We start from the raw sequence: 22,550 nt of genomic DNA, 5'->3' as shown, positions 1-22,550 counted from the left end.
GTGTAGAATTAGAAATGAAAAATGTAAACTGTAACAAATAACCATATACAAATTGTTTATAAGCTGTAAGATACTTAGGCCATCTTGCATTTAATAATAAGAGAAACAAACAAACCTATTCAAGTTGTTTTACCTGATATCTTTGGCTCTGAATTCTTGGCAGTGACAGAATCACCATTTTCCATGAGAACATTTCCTGGTAAAGTTTATACCTACAATCTTCAATTGGTGGATTCAGGTAAATAACTTGGTTGGTAATTCGAAGTTCATGTACAACATTCTGCAACATACATTACAGTGGTCAGCATCAGGTATCTATAAATTATAAATTAACTGATGGGGTAAATTAAGTATTATAACGCTACATACTTTGATTTTTGGCTCTCCTCCTGGTTTATGACTAACTTGAGGAGCATCTGTGTCCATGTCAACATCTGCTTTGTCATCAGATTGCCCCATTAGGACCAGAGTCCAGGTTTTTAAACCAGCCTGAAGACGACCTCCCAGGATTCTCTCAATCTAGACAAAAGCAGTGTAAGTTTTAGATAGATATAGATATTTAATAGGTAGTTAACATATATAAAGATAAAGAGACACACACACAAACAAACCTTATTTTAAGAAAAGCATATTAGATGTGTAATTACCTCCATATCAAGTTTATTGACCCAGATAGGAAGATTGGAATAAGAGTGAAGGTTCAAATCATCAACGGCTTTTTGAACTCTATTTAAGATTTCAGAAAAGGTTTTATGATCGTACATACAAGTTTCCAATGACCGAACTTCCAAGTCAATTTTTTCTTCAATAATAAGAAGGTCATCGACCTATAAAGACAGATAAACACACGACTGTTCGTAAGAAGGGTGAAACATATACAAAACATCTGATGAATATGAGAAGTAGAACAAACCTTTTCTTGAAAGTTAAAAACAGTCTCTGCCAATCGCTGAACATAAGGGTCAAGCTTGTAGGACTCCCACACCAATGCAATACCTTCTGCAATCAGAGCTTGTACTTCTTTCTTCAAGCCAGCAACCAGTAAGCTGATACTGTTGCGCTCCTCCACTTTTTCACAAGTACGTTCATAAGTACGAACACTTTCAATCAGAGATATTGCAAAGGGATACAGCTGATTTGCCTGGTGAGCCTTATTAACAATTGCCAATGGAACTCGGAACCCAAGCCACTTCAAGTTTCGAACTTCTTTTGAGAGTGTTATAATTTCAGGCAGAAAGTTGACCTTTAATTTGAGAACATTCCCAGTTCGCCCACGGGCACGTGTGCTTTCTATTGTAAAAATACGTCCAGAAACCCCAAGGTTTCTCTGCTGAACTTTTCTAGCCCAATCATCAAAAATTTCTTGAGTGTTGAGCTTCATACGGAAGCTGTCCCCATCTTGCTTTAACTTCTGTCCTTCTACATGATTTTCCCATCCTTTTCCAAGAACATCTTCCACACGCTTCATATAGGCAGTCAACTGTCTATCAATTTGCTTAGCCCAAATAATAGAACCAGACACTGGTGGCAAGTCCCGAACATGACTCATCTTGCAAGCTTGACTTTGAGGGTACTGCACCTTAAACTTATCATGAAGGGATTCAATGTCATCTTTTACACGCTGGATAAGCTGTGTTTGATACTCACGAATTGCTCCTCGGATATGTGGTCGGACAAAGAGAGCATTAAACCTTGAGAATATTCTGAACATTTCATTAGCATTTTTTGCTGTGCCCAGCTGATCTCGCAGGCGAGCAGTGATCCTGGTTTCTACTCTGTCGATTCTTTCATCATATCGCTTGAGGGCTGCTTCCCAAGCTTCCGTGCCTTCTTTGGAAACATCTAATCCATCTACTTCTTTAACGTTCTCATATGCAAGATTTACCTCTTCAATTGCATTAGCGTCAGCAGCATCAAAAAGTACTTCAGCTACTTTCATGTCTTGGGGTTCAGGGACCTCTCCCTGGTTCTGCTGAGCAACAGCCGTGACCTATAAAAAGGTAATTAAGGAGAATGAATCTGTTGTTAAAAATGTAGTTCTCATGCAGACTAAGCCCATAATGGTGCACGTATCTCTGTAACTGCAGTTATAAATCTTTTAAAACTCTGATTTTGAACAGCAATATATGTTATACCTGTGGTCTGAGAACCCGAACAATCACAGCCCTAAGCTGCTCATGCTGTCGTCTAAATTTTCTCATCTGGTCCAAACGAGCTTGTAGTTTCCGGTGAGCGGGATTAATTCTCCAGACCATTTTTAAATTTTCTTCACGCTTTCGCTTGACAATGTCTCTCAAAAGAACCTGAAGCTTCTCATATTCATCATCCCAGGTTTGGAAAACTTCAAAACAGGCAACCATGACCTGTAACAGTGCAAATAAATCAGGGCTTGCAAACACAAAAGACATGTTTTCTAAAATGCTGTAAATTTCAAAATGTTAAAATCAATAAAAATGGCTATAAATAGTTAAAATAAAGGACAATATAACAAATAATTAAAACAAAACAACAGAGAATCATAGAACCACTTCCAGGTTGCTAAGGTAAGCAAGATCCCAGCAACCAGATAGCTGGTAAAATTCCAAAATGGAGAGCTGCCAAACAAATAGCCAACTAACAAAAAACTACAAATAAAAAACAACTGCAAATACTCAGAATATCAATGTCTGCATTATACTAAATTTCAAGGTGAACAACCCCTTTAAAGAAGAAGGAAAGTCATTTTGGAATTTTATTGCCAATAGATTTGCCACATTAGTGCCACCTAGAACACTATATTTATTCTGCAGAAACCATTACCAAACCTGAGTAAACAGCTCTAGAAGCTTCCTCAGTATGCTTAAGACAGCAGCTGCCATTTTAAGGAGCTTCCTGCTTGCAGTCTAGCCGTTATAGCTCAGATCACATATTCCTAAGAAAGGGGGGAGGGAGTTTTTAGCATTCTTATGGGAGGGGGGAGCAGGAGAGGAGAGAGCTGCGCAGCCTCTGGCCCAGGGAATAAAGGATTTTTCTGAGAGAGGAAGTCAGATACCGATCATATTTACAGAAAAGGAGACAAGAAATCCTGTGTTTCTTTTGAAAGAGGACTCAGTGCAGCTTTTCTGTGATAGCTTAAGGCTGCATTTACATAGACCTTTCTGATAAAGCTTACTTATTTCTTACTTTCTCCTTTTAAAGGTAAGAAATAAGCTTCATCAGAAAGGTCTATGTAAATGCAGCCTTAAGCACTCACAGAAATGCTGCACCGACTTCTCTGTCAAATGATTTCTTGTGTCTGTAATTCATGTGCCAGAGACATGCAGCTCTCACCCCTCTCCTGCTCCCCCCTCCCTCAAGAATGCTAAGAACTCACTCCCCCCCTTAGGAATGTGGATCTGAGCCAATCAGCAGGAAGCTGACTCATAGTCTAACTAACTGAGCATGTACACTTGGTCTCGGTGCAGGAGTGAGGCATTATGGGAACTTTCTTTACACAGCTCAGTTTTTTCTTCCTGTCTGGCTTCTGATCATCTGAACGGAAGAAATATGGGGAGACATAAGGGCTCTATTGAGACAACTGAAGGTATGCCTGCAGCTTGAGATTAACTCTTTATTAGCTTTTCCTTCTCCTTTAAGCAGTTAAAAATGACTTTGGAAGGAGCCAAAACTAGTAAGGTCTTTAGCTAGGCACCAAGACAGGGTGATTCTACAGTGTCTTGCAAACAGAAATCTGTTTTTCCACTTCCATGTTATGTAGTTAACGTCTCTGGATTTTTACTAAGCAACTGAGTTACAACAAAAAGAACTACGAGCTATACCTTTTCAAACTCTTCATATGCAACATGCATAAGTTTTCTTGTTCCCAAAACTTTAAGAAGTTGGGAGCTGAGATCCCGTGAGATGGCTTCCACAAGGCGCAATGCCCTCTGAATAGGATATTTTGTGTTCCTGATTTTCCTGAGGTGAGTGAATATTGCTACAAGGGCTTGTCTTATTTTGTCAAGCTCTGTGGCAGACAACAGGTCATTCAGCGGAAAGTCTTTCATTAGAGGATTGTAATCATTTACGGTTTCCAAAGCTTGTTTAAGGCCTATCAAACAAAACATTTAAAACATGAATTTAATAAACAGAATAAGAATGAAACAATAGGGCATTTAATACAAATTATAAAATTACAGCATACCTGTATCTGTGTCAAAACTCACTGTGGCATGGAAACGTTTTCCATGCTTTAAGATATCCAGGGTAAGGAGAACCTCTGGGCTCTCTCGTTTTTCTTGAATGCGGTATAAAGCTCTCTCCAAATTAAGCCAAAAACTAATTTCTTGCAGAGCAGTTCCTGATGCTGGATCTCGATCTAATTTAGTCACCTGCAGATATAAATGATAGTATTTTAAGAGTGTATTGAAACACGAGATAGGAAACTAGTGTAGTACCCACAGCCTACACTTACTCTAATCTTCAAATAGTCACAAATTATGCAATAATACAATTATGACATGCACAGCCTATTACAGTATAAAGACTATAATACCTTTTGTATCTCTCTAATCCAGCGGTTAACTCCTGATTGTAACTGGTTGAGGAATGTAGGATCTTCAACTTTGTCTCCAAAATCTGTGACTTTTGGCTTCTCTCCCCGCTCATAGCATTGTTTTGCAACATTAGTAATATTTGGATGAATCAGTAAACTGATCTCTGGTATTTCGATATTCTGCTGTAAATGCAAGAGGCCCATTTCAAGCTCTGCTATCTTCTTCTCAACAGATGGAGCCATTTTATCACCGTCTCTGAAAGTAGAGAAAATAGTTTTCAAGTAAAGTTACTTAAAATCCTGAGCAGCAGAACTTGATCTTGTGCTGCTTAAGAACTAGAACCAAAGAACCAGAAAAAATAAACGTAACTACCTGTCTGCTTTCCCAGATTCTCGAATGTAAGATTTGAAAAATGGGCCAACTGCATTGCTGATAAAAGAGTGTAATGTTTCATAAGGGGAATCTTCACTAAGCGTAAGAACCCGAAGCTGAGATGAAATAGGTTTGTCTGCATCAATGACCAGTGTCCGCTTAATAAACGCCAAGCTGAAGGAAAGAAAAGAAAATCTTAAAAAAAAAATCCATGGTTGCAGAAAGATATACTGCTTTTATTATCGGTTTTGTGAATAATCACAGACGAGAGTGACAGTGTAGATGGTTAGATTTTCAGCAGCTAAATAGCTAATAAGTGTATCTAAATGTACCAAATAGTTATTATATCCACATCCATGCAGTTATTTTAAAAGCATGGTGTTACATAGCTCGGATGTAGTAGTTTATAGAATGTATGCAATAGGCAATATTAGATAGTTACCTGTTTGATTTCATCCCATAATGAATATCAATGCTGACATTATAAGAAATGAATTCCTTCTCTTCCTCTCCTTCATCGCCAACATCCTCTGTTAAATTTAGAGAAAACAAGGTTAATCCTTTAATAAATGCAACAATTGTTCTACTTAACTCATTTATCAATAAGTATTTGATGTAAATACTGCAACCTTAGCCTTCTTTACTAGATAAACCCAAAGCAATCTAGCCTGCAATGCAGTAATTCCTCAGTGAAGACACACTGAGAAACCGAACATGCAGTTAAAAGCTTAAGCTGACTCCAAAAGAAAAATTGTATTCTGCAAACGTTTGACTATTTCACAAATGCAAACGATAATAAAATTGAATACTGCAAAAGATGTGACAGTGGATAACATCCTGCCCCCTAATAAAGGCCTAAATAACAGTGGCACAAATTTTTATAACAGACAGCAGGGAGGAGTTTATGGGTTGATAATAATGTATAGTATGGAAAGCTTTTACAGATATATAGATCTATTTTATTGAAACATTACTGAAAAGATGTAGCTTAAGATTGTCATGTATCTTCACTGATCTACCAAACAAATTAGTTAAAATACTTTGTGCTCACACACAAACCAAAAGCATGCATACATGCTAGGTTACAACCAATGGACAGAACTGTGTATTTTTAGGTTAGTGTGAAACTGTGAAAGCACACATTTTTGTGCTCAAAAAAAAAAAAAAAAAAAAGAATGAGAGTGCATTGGCTTTTCTCTGTCTGTGTAGAAAAAAAAAAAAAAAAAGATTAAACAGCCCTGTGTGCTAGCGATGCGAGGGTTGAAAAAAATTTCAAACCATACTCACCCCTTCTCACCATGGCCTGGCTTAAGGCTGGGAAAAGAATTCACAGCCCAAACCCAAACTGGACCCACCCCTTAGCCGATATCATGGGAGCTGTTCCAAGAAGTTCCACTGTCCCACTAACAATAAAGGAGCCCAGCCGCAGCACATAAAAAAAGGTTATGTGTGCTGCAGCAGGGAAAGTATAACCTGCACCCAACCTGAACCAGAGGTGCAGGACCAATTTTTTGCCTAAACCAGCCCAATCTGTGGGCTAACCTGTGGGTTAGGAGGGGTTCAGGCCAACTTGCACATCATTACTGTGTTCCACTACCCCCCTACTTCTTCCTGTTATAGTCAGAACCTGCATTACTTCCTGTTAGGTAATCAGCAGCGAGCACACATACATAACAATATGGTGGCTTTAAGGTAAAATATGTAAAAGAGAAATATTTACTCTGGGATAACCCCAGTGCTGTTGTGTATATGTGAACAGTGTCAGACTGGCCCACCAGGATACCAGGAAAACTCCCGGTGGCCTCAGGTGTCAGTGGGCACTCCTCTCTCAGCCATTTTACTTTGGTCATTCCTCATTTCTATATGAGAACAAATAAAAAAAAAAATAGAAGGAAGCATAAATAATAATATGTATGGGGAAGTGATTAAAGGAGAAGGAAAGCCTAAGTCACTTGGAGGTGCCAAAATGTTAGGCACCCCCAAGTGACTTTAATCGCTTACCTTGTACCCCGGGCTGGTGCCCCTGTTAAGAGAGAACAGCACCAGCCCTGGGTAGCTGCAAGCGCTTCCTTCTTCCACGTTAGCGCGCATTAGAGTGAAAAGCTAAACTTAAACAACAAAGTCAGCTTTTCACTCTAATGCACATGCGCCGTCCCAAGGATTTCACCACAGAAGAAACGCGGAAGGAGGAAGCACTCGCTACAGGTAACCCGGGCATAGGGGCACCAGCCTGGGGTACAAGGTAAGCGATTAAAGTCACTTGGGGGTGCCTAACATTTTGCCACCCCCAAGTGACTTAGCCTTTTCTTCTCCTTTAAGAGAATAAATAATGCGAGTGAAGAGAAAAGGAAAAATTGTTTGGAACCGCAGTCTAGGGTTTTCTGGTGGGCCCCTGGCACCCAGTCCAACACTGTATGTGCAAGAATTGTTAACAAAAGCCAATGATAAACACTGGTGCATTTGTACACTATATATTTCTTAGACAGGATCTTCCTTTAGAAGCAGCACAGATACACATTCGTTCTTTCCTTTCTTCTTCTTTTCCTCCTGCAGGCAACTTCGGAAAACGAAGCGATGCAAAGGGCTTTCCACCAGTGACTTCTATTGTTGCCAGTGGAAAGCCTTTTCAGAGCAATTACTCACCAGCGACAGAGATCTTTCATGGGCGAGTAACTCACTCTGCGAGTTCTTACCCTAACAAAAGGGATAAAGCAGCTTTCACTGCTACACCCCTCCACAGCCCAGCACCAGGGCCAGGTCAGAGGGCTTTAGACTCAAAACCTCCTTCATAAGAAACAAACAACCAGACCCCAGACCTGGAGCAACCTTTGCTTCTCCATGCAGCTTGTGCTCCAGCAGAATGAGAAAGATTTTAAAGCCCCCTATTCTCAATTTAAAAAATGGCTCGTAACAGAAGGTCTGTTCTTGATTCGGTCTGTGTATTCTAATTTTGCCCTTTTCTTATTTTCTGCACTTCTGTCCTTGTCAAGAATAAAAAAGGTGTATATATATTTTTTTTTAAATGGCTCATTTAAACAAATTAAATTGCTTAAGTGCTAGGAAAGTACATTCCTAATATTACATATATAAATCTCATTAGTTTTTGAAGCATTATCAAAACACCTTTTCCACTATCTGCTGTCTAAATCACCCTCTCTCTTGAAAGCTTTCCTTTAGAACATAACCCCAAACAGATACTGTTGCCACAGACTAAAATGGAAACATTGCTAAATGGAAGCATTTGATAAAAGGAAAACGTATTCCTTACGGCATTTATAACTACGTGGACTATATCTTAGGCAGAGTTACTCTGAACATTAAGAGTTCCAATACCAGAAGAGCAGGATATAGAATACAGAGACTTACTGCTTACTATAACAACTTCGTTCATAAATAACTTTTAAGCCATTGAAACATTTAATGTAAGTATACGGGAACTTCACAATTTTAGGCGAACATCCCCTTTAACATGACTGAAACTATGCCCCTAGTGGGGGCGATGCCACCCTGACTGCAGACAAATGATGTCACCCGGCTGCCACACCCGCCTGACTAAGGATGACAGAAGCAGACAAAGCAGAGTAAGGCCTCACCCTTCAGGGTGCTTCTCTCCACTAGGATAGTGTGAATCTGTGGGTCGGAGAGGAATTTCCTCATTTGCTCCAACGCGCTCTTCTCTTCCAGGGCGGACTCCAAAGATGCTGGTGTCTCGCCGCCATCTTCCAACAGCAGCGGCACAAGCTTGCGAATGTGCTTCTGCAGAACAGACGTATCTGCCACGTTTTGCACAGCAGCCGACACTTCCAGGTTGGCGGAACTATCGTCTCCGCCGCCTGTGTCCGACATGGCTAAACCGGAGTCTCTCCGCTACGTAGCGCCCAGCTGGAAAGCACAGAGCCAAGTGACAGAAAAATACTGCAACCTTCTCCACACCGCAAAACTGGGAGGGGATTCGAGATCATGTGACTGGGGTGGGGGCGAACATGCACCACAAGGAGGTTGGGTATTGTAGTTTTCTCGTTACACGCAGCTATTTAAAGGAACGCAGAATAAACTCCATTATCCGAAATCACCTTTACCCTGCAGTTTTGACTGTTCAGCAAGCAGCGGCATAGGAGGGGTTAAATTGAGTTTAAACAGCGGACTTTGTGACTTTTGTTTAGTTAGCAAAACCAGCCCTTGCTGTGCCACACGGGAATGCTCAATCAGAGATGGCCCTAAGGATTCTAAGGAGACAATGTTAGTAATTTAGAGCGTTTACAAGCAGTGCCTCGTCTGATAAAACTAATAACCAGAATAACTGGAATGTAACAGTAGCTACAGTTTTGTATAGAGCTCCAAAGATAATGGTATATGGTCTTTTAGAATGCTATAAAGGATTATTCCCTGGTGACATGGAGACAATGGCATATAAAAGAAGTATAAAGAGGAGAAAAAAATTACAATAAAATGAGTGCATGGCAAAGGCTGGTCTCACTATTAGAATCATTGCAAGCTTCACCATTTCTAGGGCTGCAATTGCTGCAAGAGGTAGCCCAGATACTGCCCAACCCACCTAGCTTACCACTTTTGTTTTGGAGTAAAGCTGGCCATAAATGCACTGATATAATCATCTTGTACGTTTTTCAAACTGTGTGGGCTCCAAATTATAGATATTTTTGTACCATGGAGATCAGTCATTTAGTTGATCAGACAGGTTAGAAAATGTCTGTGGGATAACGGTAAAATCTGTGCATTTATTGTGTATCTGACAATATTCTTGGGTGACCTACAATGCATTTCTGGACTTCACTTTTGTACGATTGGTATCTGCCAACTATGTACAGAACATTCTCCAATTTATTTTTAGGACTTTATCCTCCAATTTCAGTCTGAATGTAAGTTTTAGATGCATTCAAATAAACAATCAATGTCCGAACGTTCGCCGGAAGCAGACTAAAATGTCTGCACTGTAAGAGCAACATTTCTGGTTTAAAAACCTGAAAATTCATCTCTTAAATTTACTAGGGGCTACTTTTGCTGCCACTAGTAAAATGCCTCAACTTGTCTCATTGGCAAAAATGCTCATGACATTGCTGGCAGCAAGGGAAGGGAAAAGGCTATATCCCTGGAATAGTATGGCATCTAGGACAAGTTAAGCTGTAGTGTAATCGATAATACCTTTATTAACATGTACAGTCAACTTTGGAGTTTGGTTTATCATTGGCTGAACTTTCAAAGGAGCAACTTCCATTTAATATATAACATGCCTTATGGAAACAGTAGTATTTAAGAAGTGAAATAAAGTTTATTGGATTAACAGAAGATATGCAATATGCATAACATCATAACATTGATATTATATCAATACTTAGTTGAGCCTCCTTTTGCAAATGTAACAGCCTCTAGATGCCTCCTATAGCTTTTGGTGAGTGTCTGTATGCTGGATGGTGGTATTTTTGACCATTCGTCCATACAAAATCTCTCTAGTTAAGTTAAATTTGATGACTGATAAGCATGGACAACCTGCTTTAAATCACCCCATAGATTTTCGATGATATTCAAGTCGGCATGATAGAACCTCCATCAAATTTGACAGCAGGTAGCAGGTGTTTTTCTTGAAATGTGGTGTTCTTCTTCTGCCATGCAAAGTGTTTTTTGTTATCACCAAATAACTACATTTTTGTCTCATCTGTCCAAAGCACTTTGTTCCAAAATGTCTCTGGCTTGTCTAAATGAGCTTTTGCATACAACAAGCAACTCTGTTGTGGCGTGAGTGCAGAAAGGGCTTCTTTCTCATGCCATACAGATGTTCTTTGTGCAAATTGCGCTGAATTGTAGAACGATGTACAGATACACCATCTGCAGCAAGATGTTCTAGCAGGTCTTTGGAGGTGATCTTTGGGTTGCCTGTAACCATTCTCACAATCCTCCATATATGCCGCACCTGTATTTTTCTTTGCCTGCCACACCTGGGTTTTACAGCAACTGTGCCTGTGGTCTTCCATTACCTGATTACATTCCTTGCAGTTTAAACTGACAGTTTAAACCTCTGAGATAGCTTTTTGTAGCCTTCCCCTAAACCATGATACTGAACAATCTTTGTTTTCAGATCTTTTGAGAGTTGCTTTGAGGATCCCATGCTGTCACTCTTCAGAGGAGAGTAAACAGAAACACAACTTGCAATTGGCCACTTTAAATACCTTTTCTCATGATTGGACACACCTGCCTATGAAGTTCAAGGCTTAACGTGCTAATCCAACCAATTTCGTAGAGCTGGGCGGTATGACCAAAAATTTATATCACGGTATTTTTCAAAATTATATCGGTATCACGGTATTTGACGGTATTTTTTTTTCCCCATGCATGATTAGGTGACCACCCCAAACACCCCCCAGCCACCCCCCCATCCGCACGCACCCCCCCATCCCCTTCACTTAAATATAACCCCCCACCCCACCCCAAACACCCCCCCATCCCCTTCACATAAAATATAATTACTGGCCAGGCAGCCGCAGGCACCCCCGACAGCTCACATTGGTATCCGACTCTGAATGATGCGTCCTAGCGATGGCGCTGACGTCGCGTGCGTGCTGACGTCACGCGCGCACCCGGAAGTATTTGGAAAAATTGCCAGGAAGCGCGCACACCGGTATGGGGGTATGTAAAAAATTTATATTGTTTTTTTTTAAAAAAACGGTGTTCGGTTTTTACCGGTATACCGCCCAGCACTACAATTTCGTGTTACCAGTAATCAGTATTGAGCAGTTACATGCATTCAAATTAGCAAAATAACAAGGCAACCAAATTTGAGCACTAAATACTACTTCACTAAAAATCTTTGTTCAGAAAACACCCCAGTACTTAGATGTTCCTGGGAAATGAAAGACATACCACTGTTATCTTTTTTTGTTGAAAGTGGAGTAAATTATTATGCAGGCTGAGAGGGGTTCCAAAACCCCTGCATGCATTTTTTTTACACAACCAAGATGCTATATTTGAACAGAACTGAAGATGGCCATCGACATGGGCGTCCACAGAAGGGGGCAAGAGGGGGCACTTGCCCCCCCCCTGGAAAAGTAGCAAAAAAAACAAAAACCTTACTCCGTTTCTGCAGTCCCCTCAAGCCCGTTTTTGCTGTGCTCCGATTGGATCTTTCTTCTTGTGGATTCTCCAATCAGAGCACAGCTTCCTTGACAGACAGTAAAATTGACCAATCAGAGCACACATGCACACAGGGATCGGGAGATTTTGCAAACTGGAAACAGAAATAAAGACTGAAAAGAAGAATCTGCCCCTGTAACTTTACCTAAGAACCAACTCTCAACTTTTGCTGCAGTTTTCATTCCACAGGTACTATACCCAGGCACTATACCCAGGCACTATACCCAGGGACTATACCCAGGCACTATACCCAGGTACTATACACAGGCACTATACCCAGGCACTATACACAGATACTATACCCAGGCACTATACCCAGGCACTATACCCAGGCACTATACCCAGGCACTATACACAGGCACTATACCCAGGCACTATACACAGGCACTATACCCAGGCACTATACCCAGGCACTATACCCAGGCACTATACCCAGGTACTATACAGTTCTAAAGAATCACTAGCTGACATTAAATTGTTTTTTGCCTGACCTGACATCTATAATAATATATAATCTATCCCCTACCCTAACACATGGAGGGTAAGTTAACTCTTTCCCTCTGAAAAAGCTCATTGTGTGTTTATATATGTGTTGTTGTTTTTTGCACTTACTATTTTTTTTTTTTTTTGTCATTGTTTTGTTCATTTATAGTAAGTTACAGTGGGGCCAATGTTGTGTATCAGTGCCAGTGTTATAGTGCCAGGGCCTGAATATCTGCCATCTGTACCCACTGCTTCTCACTGTATATAATGTGCTGGGTTTGTAAATACAGACTGCGTCTCACTGTATATAATGGGGAGTCAGTACCCACTGCCTTTCTTGCTATAAAACTAACATAAACACATCTAAAGGGGTGGTTCACTTTTAAGTTAACCTTTAGTATGTTATAAAATGGCCTATTCCTAGCAACTTTGCAATTGGTCTTCCTAATTAATTTTTTTGAATAATTTGCCTTTCTCTTCTGCCTCTATACAGATTTCAAATGGGGGCCAAAAAATTTTGCTCTGTGAGGCTACAATTTTATTATTATTATAATTTTGTATTACTTATTTTTCCAAGTAGGCCCCTTAACTATTCATATTCCCATCTCTTGTTTAAATCACTACCTGGTTGCTAGGGTAAATAAGACCCTAGCAACCAGATAGCTGCTGAAATACCAAATGGAGAGCTGCTGAACAAAAAGCTAAATAGTTGAAAAACCATTAAAAATAAAAGTGAATTCGAATGCGAACTACCCCTTTAAGCTAACTGATCACAAACACAAATGTTTGCAGATCCCCTAACAGAAGTGCGCGTATGAATACTTTTACATACTAATACTAAACATTTTAGGGTAAAAAAAAAAAGCACCCCCACCCGCACTTTTGTACAGTATCCCTGGAAGTCAGTGGGAACGGCAAGAGGTAGTTGGGAGGTTAACTTTTTACGTCAGCAGCGAATCCACTAAGTGTCACATTAGCTGTAGGTCAGTCTGTGTATGGGCCATATTTAGCCTCCCCTAGTATCATCCTGCAAAAAAAAAAAATATATATATTTATCTGTTGCAGGATGATGCTAGCTTACTTGCCCCCCCTTGGAAAATTTTCTGCGGACGCCCATGGCCATCGAATTTATCCTTGGTATGGCAAGTCTTAATGAAGTACCCCTCTGAGCTTCTTTAATGTGTGGTTGATGATTAGTTATTTTGCAGCTGGCTGTAGTGTTAACCAGATCAGTTAATACATGCACTAATAAAATATCAACTTCATCATGTTGTTTTACAATTTTTTGCAAAGCGTAGGCACTTTCCACATAACTTCCACACAATTGCATTTTCTAAGGGTTATTCACAAAGGTACTTGCTTCTGTATATGTTCCTCAATACTTGTGCTAAAATATTGGTTGCTTCTGCTTTGCTGAATAAAGTGCAGGTACAGGAACAGGTGCAATGGACCCTTAGGGGCACATTTACTAATCCATGAACGTCCGAAAAGCGTCCGAATGCGTTTTTTTCGTAATGATCGGTATTTTGCGATTTTTCCGTAAATTGTCACAACTTTTTCGTAGCCATTACGACTTGCTCGTAAATTGACGCAACTTTTTCGTAGCCATTACGACTTGCTCGTAAATTGTCGCAACTTTTTCGTAGCCATTACGACTTGCTCGTAAATTGTTGCGACTTTTTTGTAGCCGTCGCGCCGAGTATGAAATTTTCGGATTCATTCAAGCTTCAGTATCGTGACTTTCCTTGGGCCAGGTTGGAGCTGCAGAGTGCCATTGAGTCCTATGGGAGGCTTCCAAAATCATGCAAAGTCACAAAGGTTTGCCCGCTGTTTACGAGCGCTCAATACGAAAAAGTCACGACAATATACGAGCAAGTCGTAACAGCTATGAAAAAGTCGCAACAATTTACGAGCAAGTCTTAATGGCTACGAAAAAGTCGCAACAATTTACGAGCAAGTCGTAATGGCTACGAAAAAGTCGCGACAATTTACGAAAAAGTTGTGACGGCGACGAAAAAATAAAAAAAAAACCCCGGAAAAGTCGCAAAATGTTCGTTTCCAATATGATTTTTTCCCATTCGGGATTCGGATTCGTGGATTAGTAAATCAGCCCCTTAGAGTTAACAATTGGGCCTTGTTGTTAACATGTTACTTGCTGTGCTTAGAAGACCTTATAGATGATTAAGCAGCAGAAATTCCATTTGGCTAACAATTATAAAATCAGAAGGGTCTCTTAGACTTGAAAGAACTCTTGAACGAGAAAAGCCACCACAGTGAAAATATATTAAAACAAAACTCTTTTTACATATTACTTATTTTAGTAAACCCTGTAATCTCAACTTATAAATGTGCACGCTTCCGTGAACTGATATTTACCTGTGCTGTTATAAATCCTGGGCTTAAAAGATTTCATTGGTAAGCCCCAACAAACTGAAGAGAAAATAGTTTCAGTGAGAGAAGAAGTGAGAAAAAGAGGCAGAAAAATGTGCCTTCCCACCGGCGAGAATGTGAATTGCCTGTGGGATGGTGTATGCGTCTCTGGAGGAAACTTGGGGCAATTTATAGTAGTTGACTAATCTCCCCATGTTCCACCAGCCTTAAAGTTACCAGCAATGGCTTTTTGCCTAATGCCAGGGGAGCCCATGATACAATTTGTAACATGTGGACTAAAGTGCAATAGATTGTAGATTTTACAGTCTGCAGCACTTCCAGGTGCAACCCACTGATCCATTCCACATGCCTCTAAAGCTGGCCATACACGTGGCGATCTGACGATGTTCGCACAAAACATCGTCAGATCCGCCACACACCATTCAGGGCTGAATCGGCAGGTAAGGAGGTAGAAACAATAGGATTTCTACCTCCTTCTGCCGATTCAGCGCTGAAGGGAGATTTTGGTCAAGCGCCTTCTATGGCGCCCGATCAAAAATTTCAAACTGGTCCAATCGGCGAGTCGGCCGATATTAGCAGCTTCCTGCGATATCGGTCGACTTGCCGACATACCATACACACACCAAATATCGTACGAAACAAGGTTTCGTACGATATTATCGGTGCATGTATGGCCACCTTAAGCAAGCAGAGGGGGAAAGCCTGCCACTTTAGTAGCAATCAGGAACCCAGGGCATTAGCAGACGTGTTTCAAAGCCAGGGCCGGATTTATAAGCCGGGCGCCCTGAGGCCGCCCCCTGGCCGTCGCCATCCCCGCCCCCCTCACGTGCGCATGCGTGACCGGCGCACGCACCACCGCCCGCGCATGGCAACACTCACTTCAATCGCATACGGAGCAGTGGGGGAGAGGTCCCATTGCTCCGTATACGACAACAAATCTTTAACATTTTGGTGCGGCATGCCGCCCCCCAATTTGTGCCGCCCTAGGCCCGGGCCTTTGTGGCCTTTCCACAAATCCGGGCCTGTTCAAAGCCCCCAGAAACATTAATCTATAATGTTTGTTTTTCTTCTCCAAGTTCTTTTGTGGCCTAAGGAATGTTTTACTACCCATTGTTACAACCCTAAACAATAAGCTCACCGTATAATTATTTTGTTTCAGTGATTTTTATTGTATTATCAGTTATGCTGTTGATTCTTTGCATATGCTGGTAAAAGGTTTATTACACAACCCGGCATGATATTACTCGTCATCTTTGAAAAGGTTCAATCAACATTACAATTATGAAGAGGAATAGAACATTTTTTGGAAACCAACTTAAAAATACTAGAAGTTAAGTTTAAACTTCTTGCATTTGCTTAAAGCTGCTACAAGGCTGTTTTGGTTGAAAGTACCCCTTCAGCACTATCTGAGAGCAGGTTTCCTGTTCACACTGACTGTCCGTGGATAACTGGTCTTGTTTCAGTAGTATAACATTGAAATTGCTTGTTGCATATGTTGTGTAAAACTGAAACATGCCTTTTTGTGGAAAACCCTGCTGTTATAAAAACACAGGCAAATACTAACTGGTGTCGCTGACCCTACTTTTAAGAAGAAATTACCAGTGCTGGAATTAAGGAGAGATGCCATGCCTCCACTTCTTTATTTCTGTGAAATTGCATTCCCCAGGAGGGATGCAACAGTTTTGAATCAATGAACTCTGTAATACCAGTGCTATTTTCCGCTCATCTTCACTTCTGCATGCTTTAAAACACATAACCTGCACACTGGCATTTTTGAACTTCCTACAGTTTAATGGCTCATATATTTTCTCGAAGTGTAAGCCCTGGTACAGCCACACAGGAACTGGATAGGCTAGAGTGTGAACTTTGAACCTCCCTCCAGCCTATCCAATCCCCAAGTGGCTTTACCCAGAAAAAAAAGAAAAAACAAAGTGTTAGCTAGAGGTTATTCAGTTAATTTTTATATATAAAACAGAGTGTATATGCTTTTATATAGTCATGGAACTCATCAAGTTATAATATCTTTATATTTTACAATAGGGGGTACATGTTCACTATATTAAAAAGAGCTCTATGACATCTAATAATGTAATAGTCTAGTATATGCTGGGGTTGTACCTTATGCAGGCAGCGGGGTTTGTTTGCAGAAGCTGAATCGCCAGCCAAGCAAAGTAATATGCACTATTTGCATTGTAGGGTCCCTACAGGCCAAATACTTAGGTAAATCTTTGCATATGGCAGAAGATAAATTAGAAATAGTAAAATAGCTTTGTTTTAAAGTGGGGGTTGTCGGAAGTGGTTACTGGTACTGCTTATGTAGGGAGTGTGTGGGGGGGTCATATTATATCTCATAATTTACTGTAGGTATTGTGTAAAGGAGAAAACTACACAACTGTGCAAACAGTTGTGTCATTGTATTGCAAATAGCTTACAACTTACATTGTCAGAGGGGTTGCATGCATTTGTTTATGTGTTAACAACAGTATAAAACATCAAAGCCACCTTTTGTGGAGGAGTGATTTTCCCACGGAAAAGGTGGATAAGAGACCCTGAATGTTTGGACTTAGTCAGACAGTTAAGGTCCCCATACACGGTAAGATCCGCTCGCTTGGCGAGATCGAGCCGATGCGCCCCCCAATCCGACTGAATCTTTTAACCTGGCCGATCGACATCTGGCCAATTTCAAGCCAGATATCGGTCGGCCAGCCCGCTCGTTTCTGTCCCTACACGGGCAGATAAGCTGCCGAGTTGGTCCAAGGGACAGATATCGGCAGCTTCTATCGGCCCGTGTATGGGGGCCTTTAGGATTGAGGGACAGCCTTGTAACATCTGATGCTGGTTCCCTATGCTTTGATTTTATGTAACTGTACCTATGTTGTATATTGTTCATTTACCAAGGAATAAATATACTTATTTTTCTATAAATACTACGAGCCTAAAGATAATCATCGTACCCCTAGACACACAAGTGAGTCGGCACTTGTATTAATAGTTTTATACTGCTAAACTAGTAAGCAGTACCAGTAACCACTTCAGACAGGGGTAACCAGAAAGTGCTGGTAGGCGAGGCCTATAATAGAAGTAGGTGTGGCTTATAACTATGGGCTTTTTTTTTTTTTTTTTAAAACACACGGTGGGGTGCATAAAGCTTCCCTCCACTTTTTAACCCCAACTGATATTTGACAATTATTGTTTATTATTAGGGGTTTTCACTGTCCATAATCCACAGGAAGTGTTGTGCAGTAGCTAGTATCAGCCATGAAAATGTGTAGGTACAAAAAGCCATTTTGGGGTCTCTTCATACCACATTGAGAATGAAACAGATCCCAAAACATTCATTTTTTTTTTTTTTTTTGTGATGTATGAGAAAGAAGAGAGGCAAACTCCAGCACTGGCAGATGCTTTGTTTTTAAACAATTTACAATGTTTATGCTGGAAAACTTCTTCTTCAGTCACAGAAAGCAGTATTTTAGATTTTGTGGTTGGCCTTAGACTTGTTTTTATGCACAAAGTAGTGAAATGCTAACTCTTGCTATAGTAAAACAGATGGTTTTTGGTTTGCAGTTGCAGGTCAACAACATTTTACAAGCTGCCTTCTTGGACTAGTCAGTCTACAGTTTCAATGTGAAAAAAAAACCCAAACAAAATTTCAGTTCACATACTATTCATATTCCAGATTCTCATTAAAAACTCTGCCTGGTTGCTAGGGTAAACTGGACTCTAAACTGGAGAGCTGCTGAACAAAAAGCTTAATTCAAAATCACAAAAATATCAAAGTATCAATGTCTCAATCATACAAAAATGCAAACCAAAAAATCCTTTACCTGAAAAAAAAACAACCCAGGTCCCAAGCATTTTAGGTAATCGATCCTATACCTGTACTGAAAAGCAAAGATTCCAAAAGAAATGATTTGAATAGGGGCCTTATTATAAGAATGGGGTAATGTAATAGAGTTGCAAAGTTTGCACCAGATCTAATAACAAAAAGCAGGTAGCATTTATTGCCAAGAAATATCTTATGGGTTATCAGACTTTGTAGTCTTGGCAACCTTTATTACATTAAACTTAAACCTTAAACTGTATATCGAACTAACCCCACAATGATTTGAAGGCTATGTGACTCTTGTAGATACAGTGGTGTGAAAAACTATTTGCCCCCTTCCTGATTTCTTATTCTTTTGCATGTTTGTCACACAAAATGTTTCTGATCATCAAACACATTTAACTATTAGTCAAAGATAACACAAGTAAACACAAAATGCAGTTTTTAAATGAGGGTTTTTATTATTTAGGGAGAAAAAAAATCCAAACCTACATGGCCCTGTGTGAAAAAGTAATTGCCCCCTGAACCTAATAACTGGTTGGGCCACCCTTAGCAGCAATAACTGCAATCAAGTGTTTGCGATAACTTGCAACGAGTCTTTTACAGCGCTCTGGAGGAATTTTGGCCCACTCATCTTTGCAGAATTGTTGTAATTCAGCTTTATTTGAGGGTTTTCTAGCATGAACCGCCTTTTTAAGGTCATGCCACAACATCTCAATAGGATTCAGGTCAGGACTTTGACTAGGCCACTCCAAAGTCTTCATTTTGTTTTTCTTCAGCCATTCAGAGGTGGATTTGCTGGTGTGTTTTGGGTCATTGTCCTGCTGCAGTACCCAAGATCGCTTCAGCTTGAGTTGACGAACAGATGGCCGGACATTCTCCTTCAGGATTTTTTGGTAGACAGTAGAATTCATGGTTCCATCTATCACAGCAAGCCTTCCAGGTCCTGAAGCAGCAAAACAACCCCAGACCATCACACTACCACCACCATATTTTACTGTTGGTATGATGTTCTTTTTCTGAAATGCTGTGTTACTTTTACGCCAGATGTAACGGGACACGCACCTTCCAAAAAGTTCAACTTTTCTCTCGTCGGTCCACAAGGTATTTTCTCAAAAGTCTTGGCAATCATTGAGATGTTTTTTAGCAAAATTGAGACGAGCCATAATGTTCTTTTTGCTTAAAAGTGGTTTGCGCCTTGGAAATCTGCCATGCAGGCCGTTTTTGCCCAGTCTCTTTCTTATGGTGGAGTCGTGAACACTGACCTTAATTGAGGCAAGTGAGGCCTGCAGTTCTTTAGATGTTGTCCTGGGATCTTTTGTGGCCTCTCGGATGAGTTGTCTCTGCGCTCTTGGGGTAATTTTGGTCGGCCGGCCACTCCTGGGAAGGTTCACCACTGTTCCATTTTTTTGCCATTTGTGGATAACGGCTCTCACTGTGGTTCGCTGGAGTCCCAAAGCTTTAGAAATGGCTTTATAACCTTTACCAGACTGATAGATCTCAATTACTTTTGTTCTCATTTGTTCCTGAATTTCTTTGGATCTTGGCATGATGTCTAGCTTTTGAGGTGCTTTTGGGCTACTTCTCTGTGTCAGGTAGCTCCTATTTAAGTGATTTCTTGATTGAAACAGGTGTGGCAGTAATCAGGCCTGGGGGTGACTACAGAAATTGATATTGAAATTGAAAATTGATAAACCACAGTTAAGTTATTTTTTAACAAGGGGGGCAATCACTTTTTCACACGGCCATGTAGATTTGGAGTTTTTTTTCTCCCTTAATAACGTAAACCTTCATTTAAAAACTGCATTTTGTGTTCAATTATGTTATCTTTGACTAATAGTTAACGGTTTTTGATGAGCAGAAACATTTAAGTGTGACAAACATGCAAAAGAATAAGAAATCAGGAAGGGGGCAAATAGTTTTTCACACCACTGTATACATATTTTTTGGATGCTCACTATAAGAAACCATCTGTTAATTTTAGTAGATTCATTTTAAACCAAACTAACTGTATTGTGGGGCTACACATAATACAATAAAATATATTGCTGTACATGTAAAATTTTGGAAATGTTCCATTCCCACCTTATCTCTATGATATTGTTTTTTTCCCATTCACAAGTAACTGGAAGAGGTATATAAAAGTTGAAATGTAGAGAACTACTGTTTTTTGTTTTTTAACTTTAAAGGGGAACTGTCACCCTAAGAAATTTTTCAAAACCCTATTTTATTGTGTTTTTTAGACAAACTTTTCTTATACTATATAAAATATTTAAATTTTGTTTCCTTTTCGAAACCACAACAAGCAGGTAGCAGCCATTTTGTGGAAGCTGTTATCAAAGGCAAACTTTGCAACATCCAAAAATCACATGTATGGATCAGAAAGGGGGACCCAATACACATCCATGCAATTGCGACAAAATTATAGACAGTTAGGAGGAGGAGGAAGGGGGAATGTGAGCAGTGCAGTGACATTTAGGAAGTGTTGAATGGGAAATGAAAGTAATTAAATTGTTCCCCCTCTTTGCCTAGAAGTGGAGAAAGCAAAATATAATTGACATGTTTTTTTTTTTTTTTTTAAGATTTTATTTTGCTTTTTTTAAAGATTTTACAACATAAAGGGAACAGTCCCTTTACAGACCAACAAGGGAGAGAGTGGGGGGGGAGTAGAAAGAGGAGAAGAAGAGGGGGAAGGAAGAGTAGAGAGTGAGCTGGGGGGGGGGGAGGCAAGTCAAGGGGTTACATTTATATTACTCTCAACACCGCAATACCTCTACACTGATTGTTCAGAATCTGTTAAGGTGGGGTGTTTGCTGTGAGCCATGATCCCCATATGGCTTCAAACTTGTCCGGGCATCCGCGAGCTTGGTATACCAGTTTTTGCTTTGGTAGAGAGTTGTTTATTAACTTTTTCCAGAAGTTCAGCGAGGGTGGTCCTGTAGCTTTCCAATGTAGTAGTAATGCCTTTTTGGCATAATTTAGCAGTTGCAGGTAGCATAGTTTGGCTGGAGGTCTCAGCTGTATTGTTTCCATTATGCCCAGTAGGCACAGACTGGGTGACAAAATATTGGGGAGTGCTAAGGCTGACTCAGCATAGCTGAGCACTTTCCGCCAGAATCCCTTTATTACCGGGCATTCCCAGAAGACATGGTAAAAGGATCCCACCTCGTTAAGACATTTAGGGCACTGGTCAGAGGCCCCAGGGTATATTCTTGCCACTCTTTGTGGGGTGAGATACACTCTATTAAGAAATTTAATCTGTACATATCTATCTCTACTAGAGGTGGTAATTTGGGGTACCTGATTTAGGGGGTCTTTCCACATTTCATCCTCTAAGTCTAGTATGTCTCCACGCCATTGTTGTTTAACCTTGAGCTGTTGAGTGGTATTTGTTTGCATCAGTATAATGTACATGTACGTTAGTACCTTTGCCAAGTCAGGTTGGCGGAGATATCTCTCCAGCATGGTTTCAGTGGTGGTTATAGGCCTTGTGGGGAATTGAGCCTGGTACACGTGTTTTAGTTGCAGGTATTGAAATATCATGTTCGCTGGGAGTTGGAACCCGGCTTGGAGTGTATTGAATTGTTTACATTCCCACCAGTGGTGATGTCTCCTAATGTTTTGACTCCCGCAGATGCCCACCTAACAACCCCAAGCACTGAGTGGAAGTTTGTTTTGAGCTATTTTTAATGCTCTTTGAAAGGACTCCACTACTGTTTTTATGGGAGGCGTAGTGTTGTAATACAGGGAGGTGCCCCTATAGGGTAGTTTTGCAAGGGACTCTAGCGATCCCACAATGGCGGCTTTTAGTACAAGTGCACGAT

The 22,550-nt window shown here is 40.4% G+C and overlaps 1 non-coding gene across 1 annotated transcript in view; it reads right to left on the bottom strand.

The window, feature by feature from the left end:
• dync1h1 overlaps positions 1–9,258 on the bottom strand; it is a 61,880-nt gene extending 52,622 nt beyond the window's left edge. Inside the window, exons 1-11 of the transcript XR_004219569.1 lie at positions 8,480–9,258; positions 5,329–5,416; positions 4,887–5,060; positions 4,514–4,769; positions 4,163–4,349; positions 3,798–4,069; positions 2,136–2,363; positions 914–1,990; positions 648–827; positions 370–519; positions 134–280 (exon numbers count right to left, since the gene is read on the bottom strand). This is a non-coding gene — a transcript (dynein cytoplasmic 1 heavy chain 1). The remainder of the gene's footprint in view (positions 1–133; positions 281–369; positions 520–647; positions 828–913; positions 1,991–2,135; positions 2,364–3,797; positions 4,070–4,162; positions 4,350–4,513; positions 4,770–4,886; positions 5,061–5,328; positions 5,417–8,479) is intronic.
• Positions 9,259–22,550: the final 13,292 nt, after the last annotated feature.

Source organism: Xenopus tropicalis, chromosome 8, assembly GCF_000004195.4.
Source record: "Xenopus tropicalis strain Nigerian chromosome 8, UCB_Xtro_10.0, whole genome shotgun sequence".
Classification (NCBI taxonomy): domain Eukaryota; kingdom Metazoa; phylum Chordata; class Amphibia; order Anura; family Pipidae; genus Xenopus; species Xenopus tropicalis.
Note: the sequence above shows the minus strand (reverse complement) of the source record. Positions and strands in the feature narration are given on the sequence as shown.